General features: G+C 48.0%; 1 long non-coding RNA gene across 10 annotated transcripts in view; it reads right to left on the reverse strand.

Moving 5' to 3' along the window:
* The window catches only part of LOC100938019 (uncharacterized), a 54,538-nt gene extending 46,205 nt beyond the window's left edge, over positions 1 to 8,333 (reverse strand). For 8 of the 10 annotated variants that reach the window (XR_010140681.1, XR_008527439.1, XR_008527443.1 and 5 more), the window contains exons 1-2: positions 7,922 to 8,333; positions 5,411 to 5,495 (exon numbers count right to left, since the gene is read on the reverse strand). This is a non-coding gene — a long non-coding RNA (uncharacterized LOC100938019). Of the gene's footprint in view, positions 1 to 148; positions 839 to 5,410; positions 5,496 to 7,921 lie in introns of those variants that run through there. The other 2 variants (XR_010140682.1, XR_010140683.1) reach the window with 2 other exon arrangements.
* Positions 8,334 to 14,814: the final 6,481 nt, after the last annotated feature.

Raw genomic sequence — 14,814 nt, forward strand, 5'->3', positions numbered from 1 at the left:
CAGTGACTCATGCCTGTAACCCCAACACTTTGGGAGGCCAAGGTGGGTGGAGCACCTGAGGTCAGGAGTTTGAGACCAGCCTAGCCAACATGGTGAAATCCCGTCTCTACTAAAAATACAAAAATTAGCTGGGCATGGTGGCTCTCACCTGTAGTCCCAGCTACTAGGGTGGCTGAGGTGGGAGGATCGCTTGAACCTGAGAGGTGGAGGTTGCAGTGAGCCGTGATCACACTGCTGCACTCCAGCCTGGGTGACAGAGCAAGACTCTGTCTCAATGGAAAAAAAGAAAAAGTCAAGAGCATAGGGAGTATTAAAATCAGACATAACCAATGGTCTCTCATCTGAACAGCTCCATTTTTTTGCTATCATTATGTGTTAAGGTCTATTTGCTAAACATTAACATTTGTACTAAAGTTTCAAGTGTATCATATAACACATTAATGCTGACTTAGGTTTAATGTCCTTTGCTGTATACTATACTTGAATATCATACTTATATATCACAACAAAAGTATCTTTCTCTAAGGCAATTACCATTAACACTGCTTTAAAATTATAAATGTGGGCCAGGTGTGGTGGCTCGTGCCTGTAATCCCAGCACTTTGGGAGGCCGAGGCAGGTAGATCATGAGGTCAAGAGATCAAGACCATCCTGGCCAACATGGTGAAACCCTGTCTCTACTAAAAGTACAAAAATTAACTGCGCGTGGTGGTGCACACCTGTAGTCCCAGCTACTCTGGAGGTTGAGGCAGGAGAATCGCTTGAACCTGGGAGGCGGAGGTTGCGGTGAGCCGAGATTGCACCATTGCACTCCAGCCAGAACAACAAAAGCGAAACTCTGTCTCAAAAAAAAAAAAAAAAAAAATATATATATATATATATATAAAAAAAGTGAAGATTTTTATAATTTTGCAACAACTGAATATTACTGTCTTTAAATAATAAATCACCATCACAACAAAAGCCCCACAACATAATGTTTCACTTTATAAAAAGCACTGACATTTATAACATTGTCATAGTCAATTTATAAAACTGTAATAGCAAATTATTTTTACTCAGAATAGTACTAAATTAACAATATAATAAAAACATAGGCCGGGTGTGGTGGCTCACGCCTGTAATCCCAGCACTTTGGGAGGCCGAGTAGAGTGGATCACTTGAGGTCAGGAGATCGAGACCAACCTGGCCAACATGGTGAAACCCTGTCTCTACAAAACTGTAAAAATTAGCTGGGCGTGTTGACACACCCCTGTAATTCCAGCTACTTGGGAGGATGAGGCAGCAGAATTGCCTGTAATCCCAACTATTCGGGAGGCTGAGGCGGGAGAATCGCTTGAACCCGGCAGGTAGAGGTTTTAGTGAGCTGAGATTGCGCCATTACACTTGCAGTCTGGGCAACAGTGTGAGATTCTATCTCAAAAAAAAAAAAAAAAAAAAGATAAAAGTAGAGATAATAGGGGCATCTTGGTGAATACCGAATTTAACAAAGCAGATTAAGAGAAACAATTAGTTTCAAAAAATAATATTCAATTAAATCTCTAAGATCCAGGGCTTTGCAATAAATATGTAAATAAATCCCCAATATCCATGCTGAAAGTTTAAAAGAAATGCTAAAGAAATAAAACTTTTCCTTAGTTTTGCAGTAATCTAGAAACAAAGAATGTTTCTAATATTTAGACAGAAACTACAAAGCACCTTACGAGGAGAGACGTGTAAGGATGGCAGGATTCACCAGCAGCCCTGGGCTTGTCCACAGTACGCCCATGATGAACAATAACTCCATTGTGTAAATGCTTATGAACAAAGTATTACAGGACTTTTCCAATTTAAACATACTGTATTTTCTGTCAGACAATTCTTCAACTTGTTTACATAGATTAGCGATATGATTATTCCATTTCTCTGAAAACTGAGCAAAAGCTGATTCTCAATAATATGTCCCTATGTCAGAGCAGCACTAACATATAATGACTTATTTCCTATATTTTACATACTAACAGTCCATATCATTTTACTGCTTTTGAAAACATTTTTCCCTTTTTTGGTGGTTCTTATAATTAGTTTAATGGGAGACTATAAGAGAAGTTTTAAAGTTTAATGCCTCTTTTTAGCCTTTTAATATCTGAAAAGCAGGAGGGCAGAAAAGATCAATCAAATTAAACACGACAACAGGGAAGCCACAATGAGGAGGTCTCCAGAGGCCTTTTCGCAAACTTCCTAAAATATGTCTCAGCTGTGTGGAAATAAGGCTTTACAGTGGCTGGGTGCAGTGGTGCAGGCCTGTAATCCTAGCACTTTGGAAGCAGAGGTGGGGCGGATCACTTTGAGCTCCAGGCAACAAAGCAAAATTCTCCCTCCCCTCCCCAACCCCCTGCCTCTGCCCCCGTCTCTACCAAAAATACAAAACTTAGCCAGACATGGTGGCAGGTGCCTGTAGTCCCAGCTACTCAGGAGGCTGAGGCAGGAGAATCACTTGAACCCAGGAGGCGGACGTTGCAGTGAGCCGAGGCCGCGCCACTGCCAGCCTGGGTGACAGAGCAAGAGACTGCGTCTCAAAAAAGAAAAAAAAAAAAAAAGATTAAGTAAGAGGGACCCCAGACCTTAAAAATACCAGTTTAAGAGGGACCCTGACTCAGCGTGGTGGCTCATGCCTGGGACTTTGGGAGGCGGAGGTGGGCGGATCACGAAGTCAAGAGATCTAGACCATCCTGGCCAACATGGTGAAACCCCATCTCTACTAAAAATACAAAAAATTAGCTGAGAGTGGTAGGCGCGCACCTGTAGTCTCAGCTACTCAGGAGGCTGAGGCAGGAGAATTGCGTGAACCCGGCAGGTGGAGGTTGCAGTGAGCTGAGGTTGTGCCACTGCACTCCAGCCTGGGCAACAGAACAAGACTCTATTGAGGCAAGGTTTCTCACTCTCAGGTCTGAGGGGTTCAATAACTGGGCCCTTAGGGAGGTGTGAACCCCCTGAAACGATGCAAGGTTTTGTGTGGAGAGTGTGCACATGCGTTTCTGGGAAAACGGCCCACAGCTCTCATTCTCAGCAGGCTCCACACTCAAAAAAGGTTAGACTCTTGCTACAGGGCTGTGGGAGCAGCTAGGTGAGGGGCCTGCCAAGGGCACTCTGGGGACTACCTTGGGCAGTCTTGAGCCCACCTGGGCAGTCCTGAGCCCACCGTCCCCTGGGCAGGCTGCGCTGCTTGGTATTTGCAGAGCTGAGGGGGTGGGGCATGCGGGGACTGTGAAATCGCCCTGAGATGACCCACAGTCCTCAGCTGGGAAGTGAGGGGTGTGTATCCTGCAGCATCCTCCATCCCTAGGGCCATGGGGCCAGGAGAACTGGCCCTTGCAGCAAGTGAAAAGCCTATCGTTGACTCCCTCCCTGACCATGTAGACAATGAACCAAAGGCACTCATATCAAGTAAATGCCTTGGTCTCTGTGACCGAGGTGACCAGTAGGCATTCCCAGATGCAAGGAAGGTCCTGACACCAAGATATGCACCTGGTCGCCTGAGGAAAGAGAAAGGACTATCCAAGGGGATGGGGCTGAGCTGGGTGTGGAGTGGTCCTTGTGGGTCATGGTGAGTGGGACGGGGAGCAGCATGAGCCAGGCCTCGGGGCAGAAGGACAACCATGAGACGGCCTGGAAAAAGAGCTGGACCCACGAGGGTTCAAGGCTGGCCAGAGAGGGAGGTGGGATAGGCTGGAAAGTCCCGAGGTCTGAAGATTGGCCCTGGCAGGCAGAAACCAGGTAAGGTGGGCAGTTACCTGCACCCTGGGGGCCAGATGCATCCTTAGCCCAGAGGAGGTGCCAAGATTTCTGGCTCTGGGTGTGACCTAAGTCTGGGGAAAAGCTCCAACTCCCACCAGGACCACTTGCCTCCCAAACTACTTCAGATGCTGAGCCCAAGCCAGGAGCAGGAAGCTGGACTGATGCCTAGGGTAATCCCGACAAAGTCCCTGACTCCCCCCAGCTATGGGGCTGAAGGGGAATTATAGCCCAAACCGCAGATGCTGGCTCTCAAACTAACACTGAGCCCTCAGTGCCCAAAGGGAGACTCCATCAGCACACTTTCCAGATGGGGAAACGGGCTCAGAGAAGTACAAGAGCCTTGCCCAGTGCCCCAGACCAGGGCTCTAGGCCCAGAGTGTTCTTTTGTCACTGTGTCCAGAGGGTAGCAGCTGCTCTGATATAGCCACCTGAGCCTGGCAACTTTCTCCAACTTTGGAAGCCCAGGAGCATGGCCTGTGTCCACAGATGCACCTGGCATGAGGCACACCCAGAGGGACAGAGGCAGATGAGTTTCGCCTCCTCCACTGGATTGTGAAGGCCTCCAAGGAGACAAGGATCTGCTTGAGAAGGCAGCAGATAGTGAGCAACCTGGGATGGTTTAACTCTGGATGGATCCGCAGTGCCTGGATGGGACCTGGCTCAGACAGAGCTCAGTTCTGCAGGTCACTGAGGCATGGAAAGGTCACAGCTACCAAGTGTAGGAGTCTGGATTCAAAGCCAACAGCGTGACTCCAAAGTCCCTGCCCTAGCCCCTGGACCACCCACCTCTCGTAGTCACCCTTGCAAGCTCATCAGATGCTCAGGCCAGCAGCACAACTGGCCAGGGCCAGGGAAACTTGGGAAGCCTTATTCCAACTTAATCCTGGCACCCTTGCCCCTCACCATCCTTCTTCCTGTGTTAACCTCACCCCCTACACAGAGCCTGGGCCACTTAACTTGGCATCAAACAGATGCCTCAATAAATCAGAGTCTGATCTTCTTGGGAAAAAAAAAAAAGACTTAACAGATATACAGTTGCAAGTTAGAATGTTAAAGAACATAAACATACAACAACTTAATGTACACATAAATTCAGTATGTAGCCAATCATTGTGACTATGACACAATGGAGTATTAACATACTATTTTCAAAATGCATACAAGCTTAATGATCTATTTATATTCAAAATATGAATCATCAACATAATTTGCCATTAATATCTCATTCAGTTCCTTCACAGGACACATGATCCACTGGGAGTTAACACAATAGCAGCTGGCAGGCAGTGACACACAGCAAAAACGAAAACCAAGAGGTGAAATAGTTCTGAAATAAAGAAGGTTTTAAAGCTAAGAGAAACCATTGAATTACTAAGTCATTAGCACTAATTTTGAGCCAACTAACTAATATGAGATGAAACAATGTCCTATGCTTTGGTAAATTCAAACCATGTTTAAACAACGTCTATAATGTGACTTTCAAAAAGCTCCTGGCTTTACGAAGGAGAGATTATAACGTAGTAATACATGCTAAAGCATTTCCCCCTGCAGATGAGCCTATTGTAACTTTCATCAGCCACACTGAGAGTCCAGAAGATGAAGGAAAAGGTTGTGGATTTCACTGAGAACTTACCAGAGTTGAACTCCCTCACTTTCCGTTGCCCATCATTGGCAGGTTCCAGAACTGGTGGCTGTGGTGGTTCGTTGGTCTTTGGTCTCTTAGAAGGTGGAGAATCATCATCATGTTGAAAAAGAAAATGGTCATTACTGAAGGAACCATCCTAGGTTACAGCCACCTCCTGGTCAATTCCCAACATTCAAAAGGTGAGCTGCTTTAAAGCTATTCTGAATATTAATAATTACTCCTGTATTATGATCTTCAGCATACCTTTTCCTAGTTACATTTGAAATTTTATTTTTTTGGGATGTGCTCAAGTGAATACTGCTTTATCCTCTGTCTTGCTTCATTACTTTTTAGTTTGCTTCATTTTGAATCATCATTGTAAATCTCCCCTTGCCCTCAAATAACTTTGAAATTGCTGCCAATAACTATATTCTGTTTTAAGGCTTTTCAGAAAAAACTTCCAACAAAGACAGCCACCTAAAGTTATACAAATATAGAAGAAAGGGGATATAATAAAGCTTAGATTGGAAAAAATATTTAAGCTTATACAAAATTCAAACATACACAAACAAGGGAAGCTGGATAATTGTATGTTCAAATACTTTTAACAAGTGCAAAACGTGTATGCTTAAAGAAATAGGGCTGGCCGGGCATGTTGGCTTATGCCTGTAATTCCAACACTTTGGGAGGCCAAGGCAGGCGGATCACTTGAGGTCAGGAATTCAAGACCATCCTGGCCAACACGGTGAAACCCCATCTCTACTAAAAATACAAAAATTAGGCTGGGCGCGGTGGCTCACACCTGTCACTTTGGGAAGCTGAGGTGGCCGGATCACCTGAGGTCAAGAGTTCAAGACCAGCCTGACCAACATGGAGAAACCCTGTCTCTACTAAAAATACAAAATTAGCCAGGCTTGGTGGCACATGCCTGTAATCCCAGCTACTCGGGAGGCTGAGGCAGGAGAATCGCTTGAACCCGGGAGGTGGAGGTTGCAGTAAGCCGAGATGGTGACATTGCACTCTAGCCTGGGCAACAAGAGCAAACTCCGTTTCAAAAACAAAAACAAAAAGATATTAGCCAGATGTGGTGGCGCCTGTAATCCCAGTTATTCGGGAAGCTGAGGCAGGAGAATCGCTTGAACCCAGGAGGCGGCAGCTACGGTGCGCAGAGATCATGCTATTGCACTCCAGCCCAGGTAACAGAGCAAGACCCTGTCTCAAAAAAAATAGGGCTACATTATTTATGAAACACATACTGTTGACTCAGTCACCAGAAAGCGAAGTTCGCCAACATCAGACAAATTCACTGGAAGACCTATGTATGTGCTTTGAAAGACAAAACTGCTTTTGTAAAGAATACTGTATTTCAGAAAAACATGATCATATTAACAACTAATAACACTGTAAAATGCTGATGTGTTGAATGCTACTTTAGAAAAACATGTTCAAGTCTAGGAAAAAAATTTCCGATAGAAAACTACGTATCAATTACCTAGCTAGCTAGCTATCTAGAGACAAGGTTTCATTCTATCGATCAGGATGGAGAGCAGTGGGATGATCATAGCTCACTGCAGCCTTCAGCTCCTGGCCTCAAGTTATCCTCCTGCCTCAGCCTCTTAAGTAGCGGGGCCACAGGTGGACACAGGTACACCTGGCTTTTTTTGTTTGTTTTGTATAAACAGAGTTTCACTACATGGCCCAGGCTGGTCTCAAGCTCTGGAGTCTCGCTCTGTCGCCCAGACTGGGGTGCAGTGATGCTTCTCAGCTCACTGCAACCTCGGCCTCCTGGGTTCAAGAGATTCTCCTGTCTTAGCCTCCTGAGTAGCTGGGACTACAGGCATGCACCACCACACCCGGCTAATTTTGTATTTTTAGTAGAGATGGAGTTTCTCCATGTTGGTCAGGCTGGTCTTGAACTCCCAACCTCAGGTGATCGGCCCGCCTCAGCTTCCCAAAGTGCTGCGATTACAGGTGTGAGCCACCGCGTCCGGCCTAATTTTTGTATTTTTTGTAGAGACTGGGTTTCACCATATTGGCAAGGATGGTCTCAAACTCCTGACCTCAGGTGATCCACCCGCCTCGGCCTCCCAAAGTGTAGGGATTACAGGCGTGAGCCACCGCACTTTCTTATGTTATTAAATAGCCTAGCCCAGGAGGGTGCGGTGGCTCACGCCTGTAATCCCAACAACTCTAAAGGCCAAGGTGAGAAGATCGCTTGAACCCAAGAGTTCGAGACTGGCCCGGGCAACATAGCAAGACCCCCCCCATCTCTACGAAAGATACAAAAATTAGGCCAAGCGTGCACCGCGCCTGGCTAATCTTTGTATCTTTCGTAGAGACGGGGTTGCGTCATGTTGCCCCAGGCGCGTCTCGAACTCCTGAACCCAAGCCCTCCTCCTGCCTCGGCCTCCCAAAGTGCTGGGATAGCAGGGCCCAGGCAGCCTCATGTTTTCTTTAAGCAGTCCTTCCCGGTTGTACACTTGGATAGTTTTTTTTTTTATTTTTTTATACAGGGTTTACCTCAGTCTCGCAGGCAGGAGTGCTGTGGTGAAATCACAGCTCATTGGAGCCTTGAATCTTGGGGTTCAAGTAGCTGGGAGGCTGAGGTTGGACTACAGAGATGGGGTTGCGCCATATTGCTAGGCTGCTCTTGGCCTGAAGGGATCCTCCCTCCTCGGCCGCGCCCGGACACATAGTTTTCCATTTTTGACCGACATAAATACCGTGCTGGGTGGGAGTTTGTCAACTACCCCTTTCCAGCCAGCAACACACAGGAAGTGGTGGGGAGGTCGCGGTTACCAGGCTCCACTCCGACAAGACTGCCCAGCTCCAGGCACTGTACAGCCCCTGTGACGTGGCAGAAGGCCCGCCCCTGTGACGCCACCGAAGGCGCCCCCCAAGATGTCGCAAAGGCCCGCCCCTCACGCAGAGCCAATCGGAACTCCAGGTGCTCGGTCTTCCAGGAGCGCGCCTGCGCTGGAGGGTGACCACAGGCGGCCGGGCGAGATGTCCTGTGCGCAGTCTTCAGCCCAGCAGCCGCCACCCATAAGCTATGAGGAGGAGTTTACGACCACCTGGACTACTACCACCTGCGTGACTTCCCGGCCTGCGGGGTCCGCGCAGCAAAGGCCTGACGCTGCTCGAGCAGGCGCTGCGCACCTACCGGCTGGCGCCTGGTAGGCATGAGCGAAGGGTCTCCCAGAAGCTCCTCAATGGCCGGCGCAAGTGCCAACCAGCGCCAGCTGAGCCTGGGTATGTGCACCCCCAACACTTCCCCCAGCCATGTTCCGGGGACCTCGGGAGCGTCCCCCACCGCCCGGTGCCATTCGTGCTGGGCAGGGTCGGCTCCCTTTGAGGCTGCCCGCATTAGGGAGCTGCACCGCACCCCCCCAAGCTTGACCTCTGACTGCCGTTGCAATAGCATTAAAGCCTTTGGAACTTTGTAGGTGGGTAGAAGGGGCTAGGAAACGAAGAAAACATCTTTTTAAAAATTTATATAAGGGACTGGCCGGGTGCGGTGGCTCACACCTGTAATCCCAGCACTTTGGGAGGCCGAGGTGGGTGGATCACCAGGTCAGGAGTTGAAGACCAGCCTGGCCAGCATGGTGAAACCCCGTCTCTACTAAAAATACAAAAATTATCTGGGCGTGGTGGCGGGCGCCTGTAATCCCAGCTACTCGGAAGGCTGACGCAGAGAATTGCTTGAACCCGGGGGGTGGAGGTTGCAGTGAGCCGAGATCGCGCCATTGCACTCCAGCCTGGGCAACAAGAGCAAAACTCCGTCTCTAAATAAATAAATAAGATTTTCAGGGCGAGTCATGGTGGGTCACACCTAAATAAGTAAATAAATAAATAAAATGGATTTTCGGCTGGGCATGGTGGCTCACGCCTGTAATCTCAGCACTTTGGGAGGCCGAGGTGGGCAGTTCACGAGGTCAGGAGATCGAGACCATCCTGGCTAACACGGTGAAACCCCGTCTCTACTAAAAATACAAAAAAAAAAAAAAAAATTAGCCGGGCGTGGTGGTGCGCGCCTGTAGTCCCAGCTACTGGGAAGGCTGAGGCAGGAGAATGGTGTGAACCCGGGAGGCAGAGTTTGCAGTGAGCCGAGGCCGTGCCACTGCACTCCAGCCTGGGTGACAGCGAGACTCCGTCTCAAAAAAATAAATGAATAAAATAAAATAAAATGGATTTTCAAGGCCAGGCATAGTGGGTCACAGCTATAAGCCCAGCACTTTGGGAGGCCAAGGCAGAAGGATTGCTTGAGCCCAGGAGTTTGAGACCAGCCTTGGCAACAGGGCAAAACCCTGTCTCTATCAAAAGCACAAAATAAGCTGGGCATTGTAGTGCGCACCTGTAGTCCGAGCTACTCAGGGGGCTGAGATGGGAGGATGGTTTGAGCCCGGGAGACAGGCTGTATTGAGCTGAGATCATATCACTGAACTGCAGCCTGGGTGACGAGCCAGACCCTGTCTCAAAAAAAAAAAAAAATAATAAAAATAAATTCATATAGTTTGGTATGGTTTAATAAGTTTCAGCAGGCAGACTGTCAGGGTAAGATGGATTGTTATATGTACATTTATATATATAATATGTATATTTATATACTTATTTATTTTAGCAGAGATAGGGTCTCCTTATGTTGCCAGGCTGGTCTTAGACTCCTGAGCTCAAGCAATCCTCCTGCCTCGACTTCCTAAAGTGCTCACGTTGCAGGTGTGAGCCACCACACCTGGCCTATAAGGGGAATTTAAGGGACTCTCTACTATGATATCCCTTCTCCTAATCCCTTTCCGCATGTAGAAGAGGGTTCTGTTGAGTGACTGGCATTTGCTTATATTTCTCAGTGCTATGCCCAGTGTAATGGAAAATGCACAGACTGGCTCAAGAGCCCAGAGATTTCAGTTCCAGGCCAAGCTCATCCACTGACTGACAGAGTCAGTCAAACTTGTTTGGATTTCAGATTCTTCATCTGAATAACGTAGATAACACTTATCCCATAGTACACTGCAAAGATGACACGTGACAGTGAACAAGTTAGTTTCCCTTTAAATATTAAGAATTAGGCCAGGCACAGTGGCTCACACCTGTAACCCCAACACTTTGGGAGGCTGAGGCGAGTGGATCACAAGGTCAGGAGTTCGAGACCAGCCTGGCCAATATGGTGAAACCCCGTCTCTACTAAAAATACAAAAATTAGGTGGGTGTGGTGGTGGGTGCCTGTAATCCCAGCTACTTGGGAGGCTGAGGCAAGAGAGTCGCTTGAACCTGGGAGGCAGAGGTTGCAGTGAGCGAAATTGCGCCACCGCACTCCAGCGCCTGGGTGACAGAGTGAGACTCAGTCTAAAAAAAAGAAAGAAAAAAAGAATGAGATTAGAGAGGGCCTTCATTCCTCCTGGAAGAACACCTGATGTACCTGAAATCTTTGTTGGTGACAGGAAATATGTCGATAGCATAGGTTTTCACTGTTGCCTCCCGCACAGGGCCTTCACCATCTCTGCCGTCTGGAGAATTTGTTCCCATCAGGAATCTCCCACCTGGCAGGGGGACCATGCTAGTAGCCTGTCCATTTCCTGCAGATAAAAAAGAGAGTTATCGGTAATACATGCATATATATAAAACAAATGGTAATATTTGGATCATATGCAATACTCATGATGGTATGACAAAACAAAAAATGTGGAGGCTTAAAAATCTGGCTTTAAATTCCTTTTGCGTTTTGTTTGCCTTCACATTCTTGTTCTGCCATTTAGTTAGATGGGAAACCTTAGGCAAATTTCTTAATCTGAGATTCAATTTCTTTTCTTTTTTTTTTTTTTTTTTTTTGTGACAGGATCTCGCTCTGTCACCCAGGCTGGAGTGCAGTCATGCAGTCTTGGCTCACTGCAACCACAAGTGTGCACCACCACGCCTGGCTAATTTTTGTATTTTTTGTAGAGATGGGGTTTTGTTATGTTGCCCAGGCTGGTCTCAAACTCCTGAGATCAAGTGATCCTTCTACCTCAGCCTCCCAAAGTGCTGGGATTACAGGTGTGAGCCAACACGCCCAGCTGAGATTCAGTTACTTCATCTGAAAAATGGGGATACCTATGGACAACTGTAGCTTGTTCATAAAAGAAAAAAAATAAGTATGAAAAATGGGGATAATATCTCACTATCTCTTAGGTAGTAGCTGTATCAATTAAAGTAACACGGAACCAGGTGCAATGGCTCAGAGACAGGGTGCAGAGGCTAGGCAGGAGGATTGCTTGAGCCCAGGAGTTCAAGGTTGCAGTGAGCTATGATCATATCACTGTAACTCCAGCCTGGGTGACAGAGTGAGACCCTGTCTCAAAAAATAAAAAATAAAAAGATAGTAATAAAATAGCATGGGTGAAATGTTGAGCACATGATAGATTTGCACTTACCTCTTTCTTCCTCTACACAAACCCTTGCCCCAGCTAGGCGAATTTAGACACTCTACCCTAAAATACATCTAGCACTTTCTACCCATCCTTCTGCTCATGCTGTTTCTCTGCTTCTTCCTCTCCACTTATTGAACTCTTATCAGTTCTTAGTGATTCTCACCATTGTATGCTCCAAAAGGGAAGTATATAATACATATATATTTTTGACAGTATATCCCTGGCCCCTGCCATAAATGCACAATGATTATCGCCAAATAGTTAAATGAGCACCTTTAGACTTGTTTGAATGCCTCAGAAATATCATAGAATTAAAAAGGACCGGCCAGGCGTGGTGGCTCACGTCTGGAATCCCGGCAATTTGGGAGGCAGAGGCGGGCAGATCACCTGAGGTCAAGAGTTAGAGACCAGCCTGGCCAACATGGCGAAACCCCGTCTCTATTAAAAATACAAAAATTAGGCTGGGTGCGGTGGCTCACGCCTGTAATCCCAGCACTTTGGGAGGCCGAGGTGGGCAGATCACGAGGTCAGGAGATCGAGACCATCCTGGCTAACAGGGTGAAACCCCGTCTCTACTAAAACTACAAAAAAATTAGCCGGGCGTGGTGGCGGGCACCCGTAGTCCCAGCTACTCGGGAGGCTGAGGCAGGAGAATGGTGTGAACCCGGGAGGCGGAGCTTGCAGTGAGCCAAGATTGCACCACTGTACTCCAGCCTGGGCAACAGAGCGAGACTCCATCTCAAAAAAAAAAAAAAAAAAAAAAAAGCCAGGCATGATGGTGCTCACCAGTAATCCCAGCTACTTGGGAGGCTGAGGCAGGAGACTCACTTGAATCTGGGAGGCGGAGGTTGTAGTGAGCCAAGATCGTGCCACTGCACTCCAGCTTGGGGGACGGAGTGAGACTCTGTCTCAAAATAAATAAAAAAGGGTCTTTGCTTCAAAGTCCTTATTCCACAGGAGGAAACCAAGACCCAAAAAAGAAATGACTTAAAGAGCTGGTTAGCAGGTGACAGGACTAGATTCGGGTCTCTTTACGGTGCTGTTTCCAATAGGCCACACTTCTTCAGCTTGATGCACCACTTCAGTGTCTTTCCAAGAAAGGATGTCTAAGCACTGTAACTTCTTTCAAGGCAGAGTCCTGGTCTTTTGATGTTCCTCAAGATCCTATCTTTGGCTCTCTTATTCTGACACATTCACACTGATTTCATCCATTTTCTTTTTCTTTTTCTTTTTTTTTTTTTTGAGGCAGAGCCTTGCCCTGTTGCCCAGGCTAGAGTGCAGTGGCGTGATCTTGGCTCACTGCAACTTCTGCCTCCCGGGTTCAAGCGATTCTCCTGCCTCAGCCTCCTGAGTAGCTAAGACTACAGGTGCGTGCCACCACGCCCAGCTAATTTTTTGTATTTTTAGTAGAGATGGGGTTTCACCATATTGGCCAGGCTGGTCTTGAACTCCTGACCTTGTGATCCGCCCGCCTTGGCCTCTCAAAGTGCTGGGATGACAGGCATGAGCCACCGTGCCTGGCCTATTTTCAGTTTCTTCAACAAATATATCGCCAAGGGGAAAAAACGGATCATCCTGGCATGGTGTCTCAGGCCTGTAATCCCAGCACTTTGGGAAGCTGAGGCAGGGATTGCTTGAGGCCACAGTGAGCTATGATGGCACCACTGCACTCCAGCCTGGGCAACACGGTGAGACCTTGCCCCCCAACCCCACCAAAAAAACAAATAAATAAAAGGAGTAAGTAGGGAAATAATCAGATTGAATCGGAATTAAGAAATAACATACAATTGCAATGTATGAGCTATATTTTGTCCCTAACTCAGCCAGCAAACCCTTTATGAGATAATAGATGAATTTGAACAGACTGGATATATTGTTAAGCAGCACTGCCAGTTTTTTAGGTGAGAAAGGGTAATTATTTTTTCGTGACTTCTTTTGACTATTCCAGCTGAAGGTTTAGAATAAAATGGGATATGTCTGGACCCACTTCAGAATGGCTCCAGGAGACGGGGAGAGTGCGATTCCGCAGGAGCAGGACTGGCCCCAAACTGGCAGCTCTTTAAGCTGGCCCACGAGTACGTGAGGGCAGGGGTCGTTCCTTGTTACATTCTCCTCTTTCCCTTTTTTTTTTTGAGATGAAGTCTCGCTCTATCGCCCAGGCTGGAGTGCAGTGGCACAATCTCGGCTCACTGCAGCCTCCGCCCCCTGGCTTCAAGCGATTCTCCTGCGTCAGCCTCCTGAGTAGCTAGGATTACAGGCCTACGCCACCACGCCCGGCTAATTTTTTGTATTTTTGTGGAGACGGGGTTTCACCATGTTGGCCAGGCTGGTCTCCAACTCTTAACCTCAAGTGATCCACCCGCCTCGGCCTCCCAAAGTGCTGGGATTATAGGCATGAGCCACCGCGCCCGGTCTCTCTTTCCCTTTTATAAGTTTGAAAGATTCCAGAGCAAGAAGTTGAAAGCACAAGGCCGTGAGGCACCCTGCGCACCGAGAGCAACCTTCCCAGCTGGCGGCTGCAGGTGCATCCCGGAAGCGGGCAGAGGGGCCTCAGGCTCTCTCCCGCCAGGGCAGAGGGCCCCATCCCCTTTCCCAGCACCCCGGGGTGGCCGGCGGTTCAATGACCTAGCTTGAGCCACGCACCAACCGGGAACGACAGCAGGGACAGCAGCGGTGATGAACAACCCATGCTGGCATCAGGACTGGCGCGCCACGCCGCGCGCACCCACGGCCCCGCTGCTCATCCACCCTCACGCACCACGGTGGCAGTCGCCTCCTCCACACATGCGCATGCTGCTCCACCACCGCCCCTCACCCAACGGTTCAGCGGGGGAAACAGCCGGACGCGAGGGGTAGGACTGGTCATACCACCTGCAGGGCCGCCCAGGGAATTAAGGAAAAGCACGTTGAGGGTCCCTAGAGGCCCCTTCACTACTTTTTGAACCTTTGGACAGCTTTCATTCCCTTTAAGATTGCTTCTGTGTGTCAAACCATTTCAAGACCACAAAA

Source organism: Pongo abelii, chromosome 6 (assembly GCF_028885655.2).
Source record: "Pongo abelii isolate AG06213 chromosome 6, NHGRI_mPonAbe1-v2.0_pri, whole genome shotgun sequence".
Lineage (NCBI taxonomy): Eukaryota > Metazoa > Chordata > Mammalia > Primates > Hominidae > Pongo > Pongo abelii.